Source organism: Balaenoptera ricei, chromosome 5 (assembly GCF_028023285.1).
Source record: "Balaenoptera ricei isolate mBalRic1 chromosome 5, mBalRic1.hap2, whole genome shotgun sequence".
In the NCBI taxonomy this organism is placed as follows: domain Eukaryota; kingdom Metazoa; phylum Chordata; class Mammalia; order Artiodactyla; family Balaenopteridae; genus Balaenoptera; species Balaenoptera ricei.
In genome coordinates, this window is record NC_082643.1 from 74,220,529 (window position 1) to 74,236,420 (window position 15,892).

Sequence of the window (15,892 nt, forward strand, 5' to 3'; positions counted from 1 at the left end):
ATTAGCTTTTAAGAAGGTAAAGTATGATTGTTAGGAGATGGCGTTCGAGATATCCAACAAATAACTCTCTTAAGTTCTGAATCAAATGAGAATTAGATAAAAAATTACTGGAGATAGACACTGGAGTTAAAATTATGTAATTGGTTTCTACCCTGACTCTGCCACTTACTGACTATGTGATCTGGGGACAAGCCTCTTCTGCCTTAATTTTCTTATCTGAATATGGGCATAGTAACACCATCCCAATTAGGGTTTTACAAGGATCGAATGAGGTCATGTATATAAAGCTCTTTGCATGCTCCCTGACAGACAAGCACTCAATAATTGTAGCTATTATTATTAATAAATGATGGAGAGTTAACTTCTAAAAGAGCAATAATTTAAATGGATTATTGAAAGCATTCCAATAACAAAAAGTCAGAATATAACCTAAGATGAAGGTGGGCTATTTTGACATTTCTAAAGATCTTGAAGAGCAAAAATGGGCTATGTTGCAGAAGAGAGCACATGCTCTTTTCAGGCAGGTGAGCAAGTGAGGAAGATAAAGGGACAGGGAGCCATGCATGTCCAATTTTCTTAACCAAAATCCACCTTTTAGGGAATTTACTCCTCCTACCTGGGAGATAAATGAGTGAGGACACAGAGAAAATCCAGAAAGTTATGCTCAGGACCTTCTTCCACATGGAAGGATATATTGGGAATAGGAATTTAAGTCCCCACCTCCAACAATAATGGCCATCACATTTTATTGTAATTATTTGATGTTTACTATTAGAATGTAAGTTTGGTTAAGGGAAGACATCAGTTTGATTGGTTGACTATTCTATTACGAACACCAAATACAGTGAATGACTTATGTTAGGTGCTCAATAGATATCAAGGAATGAGTAAATGAATGAATAAATCCATTCTCTTGGCTTCTATAACTCTGCTGTGTATTGTGTACATCAGGCTTTATAAACCACATCATTAAATATTTCAATAATATTATTTTATTATTGTGCTTCTACTTGTGCAAGAAACTATTGTAGACATTTCACATGTATTAACTCATTCAGCTCCTACTACAATCTTAGAGGTAGTTATCGTCACGATCACTATTTTTGAGATGTGTAAATTAAGACAAAAAGTGGTTAATTTTCCAAGGTCACGTGATAGTAATTACAGAACTAATTATTATGATTCAATACTCACCAAAAACCTGGCTACAGTTTGGCCGCTGTATCTTACAGAGAAAAAATGAGTGGGTCATAGGACAGGATATCTATTCACTTTTTTTTTTTAAATTTTTATTTCATATAGGAGTATATTTGATTAACAATGTTGTGTTTGTTTTGGTTGTACAGCAAAGTGATTTAGTTATACATATACATGTATCTATTCTCTTTCAAATTCTTTTCCCACTTAGGTGATTACAGAATATTGAGCAGAGTTCCCTGTTCTATACAGTAGGTCCTTGTTGGTTATCTTAAATACCTCATTTTTAATTATAAATGAACACACTAACATCACTCTGCAGAGGACTTCCTTGGTGGAAATTTGTCCTCAAGACGCTATAACCTTTTTTATGAGTTATCAAGACCAAATTTCTGGGCCAGTTAAATAAGAAGTTTATTGTGTCTATTTTACAAAGCTGGTGCTAATCTGTGGGGCTTCCTAATGTCCAGCTGGCTGGCTTTTCTCTGGTGACATAGCTATTTCTTTCTAAGTCCCTATGAAACAGCAAATTCACCGAATATTTTAACTTATATGTCTATACAATTGTGTCCTCTCTACTAGACTGCTACATTTGTTACAAGCAGGGACGAGGACCTCATTCAGTCCCTTATGTTGAACTCAGGACAGAGAAATTAATAAACTTCTGTTTGAGTATATGAGGCATCTATATTCTCTACTCTGAAATGGCTGTTTAGAGTTTGGGAATAGTGTCCAGAGTTGGAACATAGTTTAGTTTTAGGAAAATAACATATTGGTTTGACAGGAAATATGTGTACCTTTGACTCCATACTCTAATAAATGGACCAATTACTACATACATAATTTAAAAGACATAGCTGATCTGAAAGTTCATTAATCAAATAACTGATTTTAAGCATTTGTTATGTGCTGAAAGTTTGCTGTAGAGGGACTGAAAACACTTGTAATTTGGACATATAAGTGGAGAAAAATACCTTATAGTTTATAATCAAGGGCTAAGAGCTGGGTAAAGACCATAAAAGCAGTGGGATCACTTGGTTAAAACACCTGACAAAAGTTCCCTAGAAGGAGTTAGACTTTAGTTGTTCCTTAAAGAATTCATGGAATTGGGTAGGTTAAAGAATTCCAAGATGGCTGGAAAACATGAAGAAAGCAGAAAAGCAGGAAAGAGGGTGGTGCATGTGCAGGGGCTATAAGATATGAAGGTGGTGCATGTGGAGGGGCTATAAGATAAAGGATCACGTACATCACATGTAGGCAGTCAGATTTTGCCAAGTGCACTCATAGCTTATGGTATTTATTACCATATCCATTTATGTGATTTCCTTCTATTCATACCATTTGGAGGGGAAAATACTCTTTAACTTACTATTTTTATACTATTTAGAAATACAAAGCATTCTGTAAACTGAGATTATGCTTTTTTGGACATATGGGTGGGAATTGTAGCATAAATAGAACATACATGGATAGAGAAGGCAGTCCTAGGTAGGAATTTTGACCTGGACACTTACTATGTAACCTTGGCTTAGCTGAGTAACCTCTCTGAGCTTCAGCTTCCTCATCTGTTAAATAAGAAAAAAATTATGATAGCTATGCATAGAGTTATAAAGATTAAATGAAATAAAGATTATCAAAAGTCCACTGTTACACTGGCTGTCACATAGTTGCCACTTGATGACTGGTAGCTACTACTATTCTATTGTTTAATAGACAGTAGCATATTGCATTCTGCTGTTTGACATATCCTAAGGAGGGGAGTGCTAATTCACACTGTTTCACCTCTCTACTTTCCCTAATATTTGTTATCCTTCTCCCCACACTTGGGCTGTGAAGATGTTTGGTCTTTCTTCATATGAACTAAAGGTACTTTTTCCAATTCCAAAATATGAAAGTAGGTAAACATTAATCTACCATGAATTATCCAAACCATTTCTTTCTTTCAGGCTTTAGGTCATAAAAAAAACAATAACAATAACAGTGGTAGCAAACATTATTTGGAATCATAAGTCATACAGCATTCTCACCCTGTGTAGCAAGGAATTAGGGAAAAATAAGTTATTCTAAAAGATCTGGATTCAAGTGTTGCTACTTACTGCTCTTGAACTTTGGAGGAGGGATTTTCTAAGTTTAAAATAATAAGAATATCAAAGATTAAAAAGGGTTCTTGGGTGTCTCAATAAATCAGAATCAGGATGTTTAATTCCATTCATTATACCATATTTTAAAACAAGAGTATCACAGAAATAGTGTACATAAAATACAATAAATGTTCAAATGAGCAGATTAACTTGTTTTCCATTAAAAAAATTGGTGAATTTTCTCACAACTAAAAGATGTCATTTTAGGTTACCATTATTTTCACAGTGCCCCAAAAAGACCACCTGTGGTAAGAATCAACATACTTCCTTTAGCTCTTTGCTGGCTTATTAACAGGGTATGAATAGGAGATCTAAGCTCAAAATGTAATATATTTTTCTGTAATAATTAAAACAATGAGTGAAAAGGGGAATGCACTTCCTGTGTCTATATAGTTATGGACTGAATTGTGTCCCCTCAAAATTCACATGTTGAAGCCCTAAGCCTCAGTGTGACTATATTTGGAGATAGGGCCGTTAAGGAGGTGATTCAAGTTAAATGAGATCATAAAGGTGGAGCCCTATCTGATAGGACTGGTGAACTTATAAGAAGAGGAAGAGGCACTAGAGATCTCTCTCTCTCTATGTACACACCAAGGAAAAGAAGAGAGGCCTCACCAGAAATCAACATTGCTGGCACTTTGATCTTGGACTTTTAGCCTCCAGCTATGAGAAAAAAAAATTTCTATTGTTTAAGCCACCTAGTCTCTGGTATTTTTTTATGGCAGCTTGAGCAGGCTAATATATATATATATATATATATATATATATGTTTTAAAGCATCTCTCAGTATAATTTAGTTGTTATATATAATGAGTATCAAATTCTGTTCTTGTAATATCTACTCTAACAGTATATTATAAAATAATGGACATTTTTTTATGCCACAAAGTCTAAATATCTCCGTCTTGCTAAAAGTTAAAATTTTATGTTTTATAAATATAAAAATATTCTTTTCTGGAAGAAAGTGTACAGAATTTGATAGTGCTATGGAGGTTAATGTGTTTTATTAAGCATTCATGGAATTACTTCATTACAATTGTGAATCCATCTAATAATGAATTAGATGACTATTACCATAATTGCCGTATAGCACAATGTTATGTTGATGTTAAATTCTGTCTAGAGTCAGTACATGAGTAAAACATAGTGGCTGTCTTCCTAATGGCACATGATTATAATTATAATAATTTCAATTTGACACATTATCTTTTCACAAATTCATTGCAGAGTATGTATATTATCTTCTTTACTGGAGTTTAGGTAATAAATCCCAAAGCATTACGAGGACCAGTTTGCTTTTGAGAGTTTTGTCTTTGTCTTTTTGAAGGTAAATAGACTGGCAGCCTTCCTAGTAATGTCCAGAAGACAAATGGCAACCATTCTAAGTAAATTTTCTTCATGTTTCTTCAGTATGTGCTTTGTATGAATACAAATAAGATTACTGCCCTTTTAAAGAACAGCATTGCAGTCAGTGATTGGTATTGGGCACACATTTGCATAATCAAATATTAATTTTCCTTTAGCTTTAGAATTATGCCATAAGCATAACTAGGTCCTCAATTAGACTTGCACACTTAAATCTTCTGTTTCCAACCCCAAAGCCCTCTAAGGTTACCTCATTTCTAAGTAGTCTAGGAGCTATCAGGTTGGGGGATTCTGGAGTAAGTAATCCACAGACAAACCCTGTGTTTGTTCTTCATTCTGTTTCTTTGGGTTTCACCTTTAATGTTGTAGGTGCCTCTGTCTTCTTCATGCGCTTCTGTCAAAACACTGAAAGAACACAAATTCCCAAAGGGAAATTGACATTATTTCAGGTATATCTAGGACATAAAAGGAAAGCATTATAACACTGCAAAAATTCTGCCTAGCTCTCAGAATGTCAATGATTTGTGGTGTTTCTTTCAGCGCAACTCAATAACATGTCAGGAACTGAAAATGAAGGCGTACCTGTTGTCCTTTGCATAACCCCATGTCGCCTCTGAGGGGTTCTCTAATAGTTCTCTTCTTTATTCAGGTTCAGCTCCTGTCTCCTCTTCAGGACCTGACAGCTGATTTCCTGCACATATAAAAGAACATCTAGTCACATGTATTAAGGAAAAGAGCTATTACAAGGCCATTGTGTAGGAACATGAAATCAGGCAGTGGTGAAAGTTTGATTTAAACCCGTTTCCAGAGAAAAGATACAAATAAAATACTATTGCATAGGTTCAAGAGGGCAAAAGAAGATTCTTAGAAAAGGACAACAACCGAGGGAATTCTCTGGTGGTCCAGTGGTTAAAACTCCACTCTCCCAATGCAGGGGGCACGGATTTGATCCCTGGTCAGGGAACTAAGAACCCACATGCCACACGGTGCAGCCAAAATAAATAAATAAAAATAAATAAAATATTTTAAAAAAGGACAACAGCGGTTCTTAAGCATTGGTCCTCTGGGGCTGTTTATACAGAACTCTTTGAAATTCTAGGTCCTAAAGATGGGGGTGAAAGATTTAGCCTGACTTCCCCACTCCCTCACACATACCCAAATTCAGCCTGACTTTTTCAGAATGTGCCCTTTGCATTGGTTCCCTCCAACAATAAGAGGCTGGACATAGATCTTGCTTATGTGGTTCCACTTTCAGCTTTTTAACAAGGGTGAAAGCACCAAGTAATGTGAAATATAAGATGCTAAGACAAGCCCAAAAGAAAGCAAGTAAAAAAAAAAAGCAGTGAAGGAAAGTGTAGAGTCTATAACAATATGTCAACCCTCCAACCCATTCCCTCCAACTATCAAGAAAAGGAACATTTTTTAAATAAGTACTTTAGAGTAGGGATTGAAAAACTTTTTCTGTAAAGGACCAGAGAGCAAATATCTTAGGATTTCTAAGCCCTATGCTCTCTATCACAGCTACTAAACTCTGCCATTGTTGTACCAAAGCAGTCATCAATAATAAATTAATGAGCATGGCTAGGTTCCAAAAAAATTTTATTTATGGACACAGAAGTTTGAATTTCATACAATGTACACAGTCACAGAATATTAATCTTCTTTTGACTTTATTCAACCATAAAAATTATTAAATTTTTAGCTCACAGGCTGTACAAAAATAAGTAGCAAGTGGGATTTAGTCCAAGAACACAGAGTACTGACCCCCTCTTTATTGGCTTATTCAATGTAGAGGTAGAATGGCTTCCTATCAGTCACCTCTCTTGAATATGGAGGTCTGGGTAAATGGGTAATGCTTTTAGCTAAATAAAGGCATGTCTTGCTTTTGTGTTAGCAGAGAAGATAGTATTAAGGGGCCCTTAGATGCCAGCATGTGGAGGTCTCTGCTCACTAATTCCATCATTGTTAAACTTGTTAACCTGCACTGCATCATTGTTGAAACTAGAAAAGGCAGCCTCTCTGAGAAGACAGGATAGAAAAAGGCACCAGCTCTGGATAAATTAAATAGAAAAAGGAGACTTCTTTAGACTAATAAAAATAGAAAAGGCCTTTGGGTGGATCCACTGTGCACCCTCTTCCTGTGGGTGCCCTTTATGTGTGGATGACAATGTTTGACAAGCAAAGAAAAGGCAAAATCTCAGTTCCCCTTCACCCTTTCACCATCCTCAGGGGCTCCCCCGCAATGCTAATACGAACTCACTATGTGATGTCACACTGATTTGCTCAATTTTTTTAGATAAGAATGGAATTTTATTGCCTTGAGTGTAAGCACCCGACTGCCCAGTTTTGGGGGCTTTGGGATAGGGAAGAGGGGTGGAGGAGGCCTACTGTTGCATAAAAGGACTTTCAAAGACAGCCTGTTTCTAATAAACTACAACTCACTGCAAGCCTCCACTGAACTGGAGAGTCCACCTTCCCTGCTGCAGGGTCTTCCTGTGTCACTTTGCCCAGCTTCATGAGTATCAGCAAGCAGCAACATCGCTCCACCCGCTTTGCTTTCCCATCAGTCTGCCTAGATCTCTTACTGATCATCAGCTTCCCTCATTTCTATCTTCACTGGGTATGGAAAGACAAGCTTCTTTTTTCCTTTCTTTTCATTTTAGAGAGAGAAGGGAGAAAAGTAGAAGATAAACCCATGGGTGGGGTTTGTCATCTTAAACAGTGGAATGAAACTTTTTTTAAAAAGTTGTCAAAATGATTACAATGGAGGTAGGACTGGACCACTTTGAGAAATATTGCCTAAGTGGATCTGGATCTTCTCTATCTTTCTGTGCCCCTTTCACACCCACAGCACAGGGTTAGGTTTCTGTCTAAGAGTCAGGCTGTGAGCTCTACCATTTATTAGCTCTGAGAGATTGAACTCTGTTCAAAGTAATTTATAACTATTATCTTACTGAAACTTCACAAATGAAATTGGTAATGTTGATGGTTTTCCCCGTTCATAGATGAGGAAATTAAATTTTGTTAAGTTTGGCAAGTTTAAATAAGATACTTACGGTCATTGCACCATATTATGATCAATATCTTACTCTTATACCATAATATTATGTTATCTCATTACTTTGTTATGAGTGTCAATTAGGAAATAAATGGTACTCAATAAATGTGTTAGCTTTTTTTTTTGTCTAGCCTTAATTAAGCCTAAAAGATACGAAACTCTGTAGACAGCCTTAGCTGTTGCCTTCTTCCCTCTTAACCTCTTTCATCTTCTGACTACTTAACTAAACCCTCCACCTCCTCCAAATCTAACCCTTCCATAAAGGCTATTCTAACTAGTCTGGGTTTTATATTTCTTAATTCTCACAATGATCATATTGCCTTTAATCATAGAGGGTTGGCAGTGTTCACTGTTATTTTAAAAAAAGTTTTAGTTTTATTAATAATTTTTTTGCTGTAGAGTCATATATTAAATGTCTGTGTTCTCCTAAGAACACTCAGAAGAGGACTGGGCAGAGATTAAGTATTCAAATATTTATTGACGGACATTTGATTAAGTATAACGTGTATGAGGGTCTTAAATTTAGTTCTGTAGGTGGTGTAGAGAGCAGATGAATGTGTTTCATGTGGCATCAGCTGTCCTAATATAAACCTGAAAAAAGTATATATTATAAATATTTATATAAAATATGTATTACAAGCATACATATAAATATATATAAATATATACATATATTAAAGTAATGAGAATTGAGTTTTACAGTTACCACTCCCTTTTTCCCATTCTTTAGTTTTCACTTTCCTGATCCATTAATACATTCCAAATCCTTTTTTTGTTTTCTGCAGCATCATGGGAAGAGAAAAAGAAAGAGATTATACTTGCTACTTTTCCATCACTTCTTACCCTCTTTTTTTTTTTATAAATTTATTTATTTATTTTTGGCTGCACTGGGTCTTCGTTTCTGCGTGCGGGCTTTCTCTAGTTGTGGCGAGAGGGGGCTACTTTTCATTGCGGTGCGCGGGCTTCTCATTGCAGTGGCTTCTCTTTGTTGCGGAGCACGGGCTCTAGGCTCACGGGCTTCAGTAGTTGTGGCTCGCGGTCTCTAGAGCGCAGGCTCATAGTTGTGGCGCATGGCCTTAGTTGCTCTGTGGCATGTGAGATCTTCCTGGACCAGGGATCGAACCCATGTCCCCTGCATTGGCAGGTGCATTCTTAACCACTGCACCACGAGGGAAGTCCCTCTTACCTTCTTTTTTACCCTTAAGGACAGCTTTGACAATTGGTTCCATTTTTCCATGCTCACCAAAGAAAAAAATTAACAAATAAGAAATATTGCACAATTTAAATCTTTGTTGAGAGCAATGTAAAGGAAAGTTTAGTAAAGGACAATAGTACTAAACACTCAAGAACTAAACATGACCAGAGAGAACATTAATGCTGATTAATGGAATTTTTAGAATGCCTAAGTTTTACATAAAGATCAAAGTAATTTTGCTTATTCAGCAGAACCAGATTCATCTAAATTCGCACCTTAATTAATGGGGCTCCCTAAAAGAAACGAAAAAGAATAAATGGTAATTAAATGCTAATTTTGCACAGTTAAAATTACTGCAGATTACATGCAAATTGGAAAACATAATCAATAATGGATCTTTCTCTGTGAAATTCCTGATGCCTTTGTCTGAGTTTATTTTATGTTGTATTTAGGGAGAATAGTCAGGACTCTGGGCAGAGAGCAGCCTGTCATTTCAGGAACTTGGAGTTCACTGCTGTCAGGGCCAATAGTAACCTTGGTTGATAAGAACTTGAACTGAACAGTAGTAGTGGGAAAAGGGAAAAGGAAATAGATATAAGGATGTTTAGAGGTACAATTAATAAACTTTGCTGGTCAAATGAACAAAAACAAAGTCTTCTCTAAAAGAGAAGTCATGAAACGTGGGTTCTGTAGATGGACTAAGTCTCAATTTAAAATTTTTTTAAAGTAGTTAGTATTATGAGAGAGAACTGAGCCCAGGAAAAGTGACACAAATTTTGTATTTAAAAATCTTCTCACGAGATTTCTGCACAGTCCATGTTGATGTAGCTGATTTTAGTAATTATGTAGCTCTTTTAGAAAAGTCTTCATTTCATCCAATATAGGTGTCTCTTTCTATCCGTTCTCCTCGGAGGTGATGAAGTAAGTACCAAGTACTGTCTTTTGAGCAATAAATGGGTGTTGGTTATTCTCCATTTATTTGTCCTACCAGGTCAGCACCTGACCCTTCTCCCCTCCTCATCCTGCTCTGGGTGGCAGGATTCTGACTTCTGTGGACTGCATCACATAAACTCCCTTGCCCTCTGTTCAGCCAATGGAGACACCAGCTGGAGATTGGTGGATGGGAGATAATGAGGTCACAGTATGCATTTACCCCACCCATTTGTTGGACTGTGGTTTGGTAGTGGCTGTGTTCCTCTACCCAGAGCCACAGCTCCTACTGGGTGAGACCCTCTCCCACCATTGCAGCTCTTGTCAGCTTCAGGGACGGCAACACTGCTTTGCTCTTATGGACTGGAAATGGCAACAGCTTCTGGCTATTGGAGTTTCTAATGCTTCTCTTTCTCTAGCTGGTGCCTTTAACCCTCTGCACAATTCTGTAAACAGTCCCTTTGTTAAACTGTGTCAGTTATCACTTTTATGTGTCCTGCAAGGATCCTGACTATAAAATGATTCATATTCTTGTAGCATTATTAAATCACCTTTTTTCCCTTAAGGTAAATCTAAAAGTAATAGGTTCCATTTTTAAAAAATTCACTGTTAGTTTTATTTTTTTTAGGGGGTGCGGTTTACTCCATTTTCTCCTCCACAAATATCTCTTCTCCCTTTTCCCCTCCCCACCATGAGGGCTTCTGGACCAAGTATAGTCACATTTATGCTTCTGCAGCCTTTTCTATATACTCTTTGCTGACATTTAACCCTCCTATTATAATTAATCATTTATATGCCTTCCTCTTCTCCTTAGAAGTTCCTCTGCCTTGTTTATCATTGTGTTCCCAGATTTGGAAGGTCAGGAAAACTGGTACTCAATAAATGTTTAGTGAATGAGTTAGTATTTGGGGATAAGTTGCCCAAGAGATAGGTCTGTGGCTCAAATGGCATTTTTAGAATAGTTGGATTATCTCATGATAGTGCAACATATAGGTTATGAACATGGTCTCTTTGGCCAGCCTATCTGGTTTGGATCCAGTCTCTATCATTTGCACTAGTAAGTGCCCTTGAAGATGCTTAACGTCTCAGTGCCACAGTTTCTTTATGTGTGAAATGGTGATAATAACTGTGTTTATTTAATAAAGTTGTCGTGTGGATTAAATGAGTTAAAATATGTGACATGCTTAGGACTGTGTCTGTCATATAATAAGGATATATAAATATTTTTGACTATATTTGCTATTTTCATGGATCTAGTATAATGTGTGCCAGTGATGAGAGAGTTAAAAGATCAAATTGATGGTAAGCAAAAAGGATATTTCAGAACTAATTGCAAACTGGAAATAGATACATCATCAGATGCTTAGTACCTCCATTAAGAGTTTTTAAAATACATAAAATTAGTAATGTGGAATCGTTGGTCAAAAACTTAGCCTACTGTTAGGGTCTACGAATCCAGCAGAAGACCTTATCTTTTGCCTGGGCAGTGATTACAAGTCACAAGGCAAGTCTTTTAAAATGACTTCTATTGGCATTCAGTCTCAGGTAGCAATGTGTTATGTTTATTATTGGAGTTTTTACAAGATAGTCATATTTCTTTTCTCGGAGAATTTGGGAACCATCTCACTTTGGTTTCCTAACTGCAGATGATATTCACTAATTTTCTAGGGACTTTTGAAAAATTAAAATAAGAATAGGGACAAGGCATCTGAATCTAAAGCCTTCAGTTATAATCGTATTATTCTGACCACCATTTCTATCATTGTGGTTAGGAGCAAAAATTCTGAAGTCAGACCTTTGGAGTTTAAATCTGCTTCATCTACTAGCTATATCACCTTGGGCCAATTATGTAAATTTGCTCTGTTTCAGTTCCTTTAAGTGTAAAATGGGAATCATAATGTTATCTATTTCATAGGGTTATTACGGGGATTCAGTGAGGTAAGCATGTAAAGCTCTTAGAAAAGGGCCTGGCACAAATTAAGCGCTCAAATTATTAAATTTTTTTTTTTAAATGCTCTGAAATAATTTCACAGCAATTGTTCATTTGAAACAGTAGGGACAATTTATCAGTGAAAAATAAATTTAGTCGTTTTGTTGGTATTGTTTAAGTGTAGTATGTTTTTAGACAAGAATAGAATGACTGTAAATGTGATTTAGATCTACCTCATAGATCAAAGTTTTCCCTAACAGTAACTGAAGTATTTATTTTAACTCTAAGCAAAGATTACAAAAGGATTAAGAGCAAAGAAATTTATTCTCTCAAGGAAATGCTCCATGGCTAGTTATGTGATGGCAATGAAATTTCCATGTTTAGTTTAGTTAACTGAATATATATATATATATATATATATATATATATATATAATGTAATATATATGTGTATTATATAATGTTATATATACATATAAACATGTATATCTACCTACCTATCTACACATATGTTTGTGTGTGTATATACACATATATATGTACAACCTGGCCAGGAGTGCCTTGGGTAATGTTATGAATCTAGCTCCTCCTCGTTCATTGAATTTCTACACTGCCTTCTAATCTACCAGGCTGACTTTAGACCCTGAATTAGTCACAGTCATTTATTGATTTCGATGTTAGAGCTGATAGACTGTTAATGTACAGGTCTTCATCTGAGACTGCTCAAATTTTAGTCTAAACTGTAGAATTTCACCAGTTGGACTTATGGTGCTGTTGTGACGCTGTTTTTTATAATTGTTACTGTGTAAAGCTCTGCCACATACTAGCCTGGTGCCCTTAGGCAAGTGCCTCTCCATCCCCCACCTCCAAAATGAGGGTAATAATGGTACTTAACTTATAAGGATTGAAAAAATAATATTTGTAAAACATTTAGAACATGACTCGGCGCATAGTAAGCATTATATTAACATTTGTAAAATGAAATAAAATAAAGATAAATAAGACACAGTATAGACCATAAAACAATTGTAGGTAGGGAAATGGCAGCGAGTTTTCCAATATTGGGGCTGACTTTAGGTTCTTTTGGTTTGTAAGGTACTGGTTGATTGATGGGGCATGAGAGCAATCTTAAACCATATTTATATGAAAGTGGATTCTGAGCAATTGGTATAGATCAAGGAAACATTTAAGAAGTGATATAGGTGGTACCCTAAAGACAGTGGTCCTATGTGCTTTCAGGGCTGAAAAGTCAATACAGTGTCAGGGATTATAAAAAAGGAATTAAGAACAAAGTAAAAACCTGGGAAGGTGTTCTGGAAATGCAATCTGAAGACTTGATATTGGTCTAGGCTATAAACCTAGAAGCAAACCTTGGTTGTTTCATTTGCAAAATATTTGATTTTTAGTATATATTTTCATATAAGATTGTTGTGAAGATTAAATGAGTGTGGGTATTCATGTATTGTGTTTACTGTAAAATAAACTAACATACCTTTAGTATTCTTGTTTTTAATATAGCCCTGATGTTACAGAACCGTGATGGTTCATATCCTCTAATTTGACAGCTGTAGGGAAAAATTTTATCAACCAAGAGAAGGTACTACTCACGCTACTAGTGAGGAGAAGGGAAAGACCCTTTCTCCTTCTACTACCCCCATTACCAAGGTCTGAAAAAAGCAAAAGAAAAAAATTTTAATTCAAACCTGTAAATTTAACCTGAGGAGATTAAAATATAAGGAAAAATTTGAAGAATATCTCCAAACTTTTGATCTGACCTCTTAGCTACAGTAATGTCATGATAAATTTATTCAAACTTCTAAAAATTTAAAAATTTTCCTATTCTATATTATTGCTTAGGTGATTGAAGTCTATAGTTTGCTCAGCATGACATGATACGAGCATTTCTTTTTACATATCCTAAAAGCATTTTTTAAAATATTCCATCAGTTATTTTTAAAAGTTTAGATTTGAAAAAAGAAATTCTATATCCTTCTTCAATTTTGTAAATTTTAACCAATTTCTGTTGCTAAAAAAGTAGAAAACTTTATTGCATTTGATTATGGGAAAGATGACTCTATGCAAAATTTTAAAGAGGAAAGATAAGACATGGCTTGTCAAAGAGCAGGGGGAAACATTCCATTTTTATAGAGTAATCCTTATAAAATATCCTACCCTCTTAGAAGCTAATACTTATTGAGTAATTACATGGCCAGGCACTGTTCCAACAGCTAAGATTTAACTCATTGAATCCTCCTAAGAATCTGTGTGGTAGGTCTGCTATTATACCCATTTTATACATAAGGAGTCCAAGGCAGCCTCTGTTCAGTGACTTAGCCAGGGTGACACTGCTAGTAACCTGTGGAAGTGGCAGTACATAGAGCACAAATGCAAGTGTTATAAAATATGAAGTCAGTTTAAGAAGGAAATTCTCTTCAATCATACTACAACCTTAAAAATATATATAAAGAACATTTTATATGTATATTCTATTTTGAAGAGAAACATCTATGGAGCAAGAAACTATGATATCTATTTAATAAATGAAAAAACTGAACCTCAGCTGAAACTAAATGGTTCATGGTTACAAGGTAGAAAGCTTAAATGTGATTATTTAACGAGAACTGTGGAGAACTGTTCTTGGCTGTCAGGTTATAGGGTGAGAGACTAAAAAATTTGCTTAGCTCTTCCCACTTCTAGAACAATGTTTCTCCAGTTGGGTTTCATAGATTTCTGGTTGTTGGTAGACATACTTCTGGAGGCTCTCAAGTTATCTTGTTTTCAGTTTGATGGTAATAACAAAATATTAGCCTAAACATACTCCAGGTCATCTGGATGACTACATTATAATCAAATAATACTGGCCATTTCAGTGTTTGTAATGGCCAATATTTTCATAATTGCCATGAGTACCATATACTACTAATCTAATTATTATTATTTTCTTTAACTTTTTAAAATTAAAGTATAGCTGATTTACATTGTTGTGTTAATTTCTGCTATACAGCAAAGTGATTCTGTTATATATATCTCTATCTATCTATCTATCAGTCTAACTATCTATTCTTTTTTATATTCTTTTCCGTTAGGGTTTATCCCAGGAACCTGAATATAGTTCCCTGTGCTATACAATAGGATCTTGTTGTCCATCCATGCTATATGTAATAGTTTGCATCTACTAACCCCAAACTCCCAGTCCATCCCTCCCCCACACCCCTCTCCCTTGACAGCCACAAACCTGTTCTCTATGTCTGTGAGTCTGTTTCTGCTTTGTAGATAAGTTCATTTGTGTCATATTTTAGATTCCACGTATAAGTGATATCATATGGTATTTTACTTCACTTAGTATGATAATCTCTAGTTGCATCCATGTTGCTGCAGATGGCATTATTTAGTTCTTTTTTGCAACTGAGTAGTATTCCATTGTATATATTATATACCAATTAGAAAAGAACAACTGTGAATTTAATACTGAGTTGATTCCATAAAAAATAAAATGATGTCATCCTGCATTAGATAAACAAATTGTTCAGCAGAGAAAATGGTGGAAGATTTGAGCCAACACAAGAAACATGGTAGCACAGGCTTGTCGAACTCAAAAAACAAATGAAAAATGCAGTGGTAACCAGGACCTTATTCATTTTAGGCTGGTGACCTAATTTCAGCACAGCAACTCAACCCGTCCTAAGGATTAGTATAGCATAGTGGACAAGTCCACAGACTATGGAACTGGACATCCTCGCAACAAAACTCAGCTGTTTTACTTACTGGAAGTGTGACTTTGGGAAACTTAGTTGGTCTCTCTGTGTCTCAGTTTTACCACCCAGAAAATGGGAATTGTAATTTTCCCACTTCATGAGGCTTACATTAATATATATGAAGCACATAGAACAATTTCTTCAATATAGTAAACTGTAAGTTTAAATGCAATTATTATAAACAATTAAATTACACTAATTTTAAAAACCATTTTTCTCGAGGTATAATTAACATAGAGTAAAATGTACACACCACTTAAACAATTTTAGAAGTTTTGACTTATGAATACATCTATGGAACCATCACCAAAATCAAGATATC